This window comes from Sorex araneus, chromosome 5 (assembly GCF_027595985.1).
Source record: "Sorex araneus isolate mSorAra2 chromosome 5, mSorAra2.pri, whole genome shotgun sequence".
NCBI lineage: Eukaryota > Metazoa > Chordata > Mammalia > Eulipotyphla > Soricidae > Sorex > Sorex araneus.
This window is the reverse complement of record NC_073306.1, coordinates 46,845,065-46,851,064: the sequence shown is the minus strand read 5'-3', so window position 1 is coordinate 46,851,064 and position 6,000 is coordinate 46,845,065. Positions and strand designations below refer to the sequence as shown.

At 55.2% G+C, this 6,000-nt stretch overlaps 1 protein-coding gene across 3 annotated transcripts in view; it reads left to right on the top strand.

The window, feature by feature from the left end:
• Positions 1-2,752: 2,752 nt before the first annotated feature.
• The window catches only part of PHACTR4 (phosphatase and actin regulator 4), a 97,817-nt gene continuing 94,569 nt past the window's right edge, over positions 2,753-6,000 (top strand). For 2 of the 3 annotated variants that reach the window (XM_055139236.1, XM_055139235.1), the window contains exon 1: positions 2,753-2,877. The gene's annotated coding sequence lies outside the window, so the exon portion shown is untranslated. The remainder of the gene's footprint in view (positions 2,878-6,000) is intronic. The other variant, XM_055139237.1, reaches the window with a different exon arrangement.

Here is a 6,000-nt window from a genome sequence, read left to right as displayed (position 1 = left end):
TTCTGCAGGGCCTGAGCAACCCCGGGGATATCAGGATATGCTCAGCAACAGCATCTCCCCAGGGGATGTGGGGGATCTCCTGGATGAGGGAGCTTGTCTTCATCAGATTGTCTCAAGGCAGCTGTTAGTGGAGCAGGCTGCTAGGGGGCTGGGAAGAAATAGTCTTTAGTGTAACTGGTCTCTCAGGAGACAAGAGAGTCCTGATCCAGTACCCTCCCATGTTAAAAACTAGTTGAGGGGCTGGAGCAATAGCACAGCGGGTAGGGCATTTGCTTTGCACGCGGCCGACTCGGATTCGATTCCCAGCATCCCATATGGTCCCCTGAGCACCGCCAGAGTAATTCCTGAGCGCAGAGCCAGGAGTAACCCCTGTACATCGCTGGGTGTGACCCAAAAAGTGAAAAAAAAAGAAAAAAAAACTAGTTGAGTTGTGAGAGAAGCCCGGGTTCAAACTCCAACACTTTGTGGTCCCCTGAGTGCCACTGGGAGGGACCTCTATGCACTAAGCCACAAGTAGCACCTGAGCACTGTCATGTATGACCCCCCCCAAAAAAAAAAAGAAATTATAGCATGAATATAGGTATAACACCATACATATGCCAGTGGATGATATTTTCCAAACTAAATGTGTCCATGTGACTAGCACCCAGATTAAAAACTAATTGCTCATGGGTCTGAAGCAATAGAATAGTGGGTGAGGTGCTTGCCTTGCACGCGGCCAACTGGGATTGAACCCTGGCATCTCATTTGATCCTCAAAGCATCGCCAGGAGTAATTCTTGGGCGCCGAGCCAGAACTAACTCCTGAGCATTGCCAGGTGTGGCCCCAAAACCTTAAACAAAACAAAACCTGATTACCAGCAACAAGAAACCATCTCATCCTCTTCCATTCTGAAAGATAGCTCCCACTGACTTTCAAAGAATATTTTTCCTGTTATGGAGTTCTAATGTATGAAATGACCACAGACTATTCCCGTGGTGTACTTTCCTTTCACAGAACCCAGGTAATGCGGAACTTTGTGATCTTGGACTCTGGGCTCAACAGGACCCGGGAGCAGAGATCCTCTGCCTGCTTCCCCCAGTCTCGCAGGGGTCACACCCATAAGCCACCTCCTGCCAGCGCCAGATAATCTCCTCATCAGCCACCCTCCAGAACTCATGGCTGCTTCTCCCAGAAGGGAGCATAAAATGGGGCCCCATAACCATGCCACCGGACTCTGCACCAGGGGTGCCCCAGAGGGGGGCGGGTGAAAGCCCTCCCTACCCCAAGGGACCCAGTCCTGGCAACCGACCTCCACTACCCAACTGCTGCCATGCTCCAGGCTGCTTTCCACACACTCGGGCCGAGCCTTAAGTATGAGCGAATGTATTCCTGGAACACATGGCAGCAAAGTGGCCACGTTACACATCATCATAAAGGGAAATATATATATGTATATATGTACATATATATGTGCCTCTTGGAGAGCCCGGCAAGCTACTGAGAGTATCTCACCCGCACGGAAGAGCCTGGCAAGCTCCCCGGGGCATATTTGATATGCCAAATATAGTAACTAATAACAGGTCTCATTTCCCTGACCCTGAAAAGAGCCTCCAATGGTTGGGAAAAGTGAGTAATGAGAGGCTGCTAAAATCTCAAGGCCAGGACGAATGGAGATGTTACTGGCGCCCGCTTGGGTAAATCGATGAACAACAGGATGACAGTGATACTTTCCTTCATTTAATATCTTTGCTATGAATTATTTGTATGATGACAGAGAGATAGTACAGGGATTGAGATGCTTGCCTTGGGGCTGGAGTGATCGCACAGTGGGTAGGGCATTTGCTTTGCACGCTGCCTACCTGGGTTCGATTCTCAGCATCCCACATGGTCCCCTGAGCACTGCCAGGAGTAATTCCTGAGTGCAGAGCCAGGAGTAACCCTTATTCATCGCCAGGTGTCACCCAATAAGCAAAGCAAAGAAAAAAAGATGCATGCCTTGCATGGGGCTATACCTGGGTTTGACTCCTGGTACCTCATATGGTCCAAGCCCTGCCAGGAGTGACCCCTGAGCACAGGGTCAGGAGTAAGCCAAAGTGTGGTCCACAAACAAAAAAGAATTACCTGTATGTTTGAGTGTGTAATAAAGCACAAAAGGTATATGGGATAAAATAACTTGCAAATAATTATGAAAGCTACTGGAACTATGTATGTGTGTGCATGTCTGTGTGTGTATGTTGTGTGTGTGTTGCAAGGTAAGTGCTCTAATCTACATCCCCAGGCTTGGGGCTACTGTGGTTTTTATTGCTGCTATGGCTTAACTGCAGGTTACTTTTAAGACAGGATAGTTTACATAGTGGTTTTCAAGTGCTGTTCTGCTTAAGGGTGCAGCTCTGCAGAAATTTCCTGCCGTTCATGACTAGATTTTATTTTTTTGTCTTGCTGGGGATTTGACCTTACACATGCCTGGCAAGACAGGAACTGAGTAGTTTTTTAGAACATTACACTTCAGGTAGTGCCTGGAGCCAGTATTGAATTCTTCCGTCCAAAGTCCAAAGATCTTTGCTTTTTTAGGTAACAGGATCGGTACCCGAGCACCGATCGGGATAGTGCTGGGGAAGACGCTTATGCCTATACGGGCAGCGTGGAGCCAAGGTCCCGCAAAGTTAAGGGTAAGGAGTTCCGGCCATTTTGTCCGCCTGGGACACCGTCGTCCCCGTCGGAGACTACAAGTCCCATGAGCCTCTGCGTCGGCACTTCCGGGCCTCACTGTCCGGCCGGCTCCTTTCCCCCCCACCCGGGGGCCGGAGGCGCTGGCTGAGCCCGGCGGCCCGCGGGCCAGGTAGGATTTCCGGAGGAAACTACGGCGGAGGCCGGGAGGCGGCGGCGGTGTCCCGGGTGAGTCCGGCGAGCCGGGGACAGGCGGCGGGAAGCGCAGGGGGCCGGCTGCGGGCGCCTCGGAGGCTCGGGCCGCGGACTTGGCTCCGCGCCGGGGGTCGCGGGTCCGGGCGGGCGTTAACGGCCGGGGCCGCGGCTCCCCTGGACCAGGGCGGGGCGGGCCGAGGCCGCCGCCTCCCTCCAGTGCCCTCCCACCGCGGTCCCGCCGAGCCTTCTCGGCGCTCCCCGCCCCTCGCGACTCGACGGGGCCCTTTTGTTTGGGTGCTCTGCGCCCCTTTGTGCTGCTGCGTGCAGTTGCCTCCTCGGGGAAGCCCTCCGGGCTGGTCCCTCCTGGCGGGGACCGGCTCCGGGGGGGAGGAGAGGATCCGGTTCCAGTCACCGGATCGGGTCAAAGTCCAGTTTTCAAATCCTTTCTGCATCGCGGCTGGGCGGAGTGAAGTTACGGAGTTTCCGCAGGGCGCCCCTGGTCATTGTCTGGCCGGTACGCGCAGCCCCCCCGCAGCCTCAGGGGTTGGACCGTGGTGTCGGGGTACGCCTGAAGCGCGACCGTACCCCGAGAGGGGGCCCCGGCGGCGGGGACCCCGGGGAGGGGCCGGGGCGCGCGGACAGCGGTTCCCACGCCTCCCGGAGGAGAAAGTGAATCCTGAGTCTGATTCCCGAACTCTGTCTCCCCCCCTGGGTTCCCTCAGCCAGCCCCCAGTCCCCAACCCCGGTCCTGGGGTCCCCAAGCCCGCCCCCCCAGTCCCTCACCCGGCCCTGGGGCCCCCCAGTCACTCACCCAGTCCTGGGGTCCCCAGCCCGCCCCCCAGTCCCTCACCCGGCCCTAGGGTTCCCCCAGCCCGATCCCCAGTCCTCCACCCGGTCCTGGAGTCCCCCCAGCTCGACCCCCAGTCCCCCACCCGGCCCTGGGGTCCCCCCAGCCCGACCCCCAGTTCTTTCCCTCTTCCCGTAAAACAAAGAGTGTGGAGGGAAGGGGCGCCCCGAGGAGGAGCTGCCTGGCGGGGGAATTTAGAGAGCAGCGCAGGGACAGGCCCGCCCCGGAGCGAGGCAGCCCTCGGGGCACCCTCGCTGGACGCTGGACGGGAGGGATTCCCCTAGGTCCCGCCCGAGGCGGCGGTGGCTTAAGAAGGTAAAAGCTCTCGGAGGCGGCCTCAGATGCGTCCGGAAAACCGAGCTGTCGTGGGTCTTTGAAGTGGGGGCGGCCGAGACTCCGGGCCCGGCGCTGGGGTGCGTTGGGACCCCCTGATGGAGGTGCCCCGCTTCCGGGAAGCTCAGAGCTACTGAGCGCGCTGCTGCAGACGTCCTCCACCTTGATGGGCAGAGTGGCCACTGTTTATAGTCTGATGCTGCCTTTGGCTTTGAAGAAACACCCAGAGTTGCTCTAGATTCCCCCCTCCCCCCCAGGGTGTGTGTCTGTGTGTGTGTGTGTGTGGGGGGGGACACCCGGCCATGCTCAGGGCTTACTCCTGGCCCTGCACCAGAAATCCTGGAGGTGCCTTTGGGGGACCGGAGTGCTGGGGAGTGAACCTGGTTGGCCATGTGCAAGTCCAGTGCCTGACCCTACTCGCCGTGCTAGCCTCCAGCCCGCTTAGAGGTGTTGGGGGGAGGGGAAGAAAAAGACAAAGGAAACAAAAGCTACTTTCTAATGTTTGGTTTTAAAAACAGCTCTTGTATATTTTGTAACTTTGTTCTCACTACTTTTGTTAGGTGGTGATTTTTCTTTTTTTTTTTTTTATACAATCGATGTTTGTTAGATTGTGCAGCCTCTGAAATGTTGACTGGCTTGCCCAAGGTCACACAGCTAACCCAGATAGGAAACAAGCTTTGCTCCCGAGTCCAGTGCTTTTCCCCTTCATCACACATGGGCTCATCTTACCACGACCATTTGCTAAAATTTAAATGCGGGGGGGGGGGGGGGGGGGGGGAAGAGTTGATCTTAACTATGTGGAGCTGGAGTTTCTAGAACCATAAGCAGCGTTGGTTTGCTCACCTGTCTGATGGTATTTTGTTTACTTACTTGTGCCCTGGGAGAATAACTGCTTCTTGGAGTTCTGCAGGAGGCAGGGAGTAATGTGCTGTAGTCTGATCAGTCCTTGCCTAAAGGTTTATTAAGAACTACTGTAGAGTCGGGGCTGGAGCGATAGCACAGCGGGTAGGGCGTTTGCCTTGCACTCGGCCGACCCGGGTTCTAATCCCAGCATCCCATATGGTCCCCTGAGCACCGCCAGGGGTAATTCCTGAGTGAAGAGCCAGGAGTAACCCCTGTGCATCGCCAGGTGTGACCCAAAAACCAAAAAAAAAAAAAAAAAAAAAACTACTGTAGAGAACATAGGTATCACACCTTTGGCTACTGCAACTGCACTGAAGAAAGAACAGAAACTCAAATAGTTCTCTAGCTAGAGTCAAGACCCAAGAAATTGGTGAGCCGGGGTGGGGGGGGCGCGCTGGGCAGAGATGAATGGAACTGCTCTGGCCTCGTAGTACTCTTGTGGTGTTGCGGGCTTAAACCCTACTGAACCATCCTGCACCAGATGTACTTTGAGGACCAAGGAGATGGCTGCAAGGGCTGGCGCACATGCTTTGCATACTAAATCCCAGGTTCAGTTCTCTGCTTATCTGGTTCTCCAGCACTGCTGGGCATGATCTGGAGCACCAGGTTGGGAGTAGCTGCCCCCCCCAACCAAAACAAGGGGAAAAGGGCAATAAAATTAAATTTTAAAAAAAGGAAAGAAAGGGGCTGGAGCAATAGCACAGCGGGTAGGGCGTTTGCCTTGCACGCGGCCAACCCAGGTTCGATTCCCAGCATCCCATATGGTCCCCTGAGCACCGCCAGGGGTGATTCCTGAGTGCAAAAGAAAAAAAAAAGAAAAAGAAATGCCTTCTTTTGCAAGGGAGAGGATGGCCTGTCGCTACACCCTGGCTCAGGGCTCAGTTTTGACCAGTTTTTGACTCCTTGCTTGGAGGCCCACATGCTGGGCTGGGGTTGAGCCAGGATCCACTGCATGTAAGGCAACTGCCTTAATCCTGTATGTTGTTTCTTTCCTTTTGGGTCACACCCGGCAATGCACTGGGGTTACTCCTGGCTCATGCACTCAGGAATTACTCCTGCCGGTGTTCAGGGGA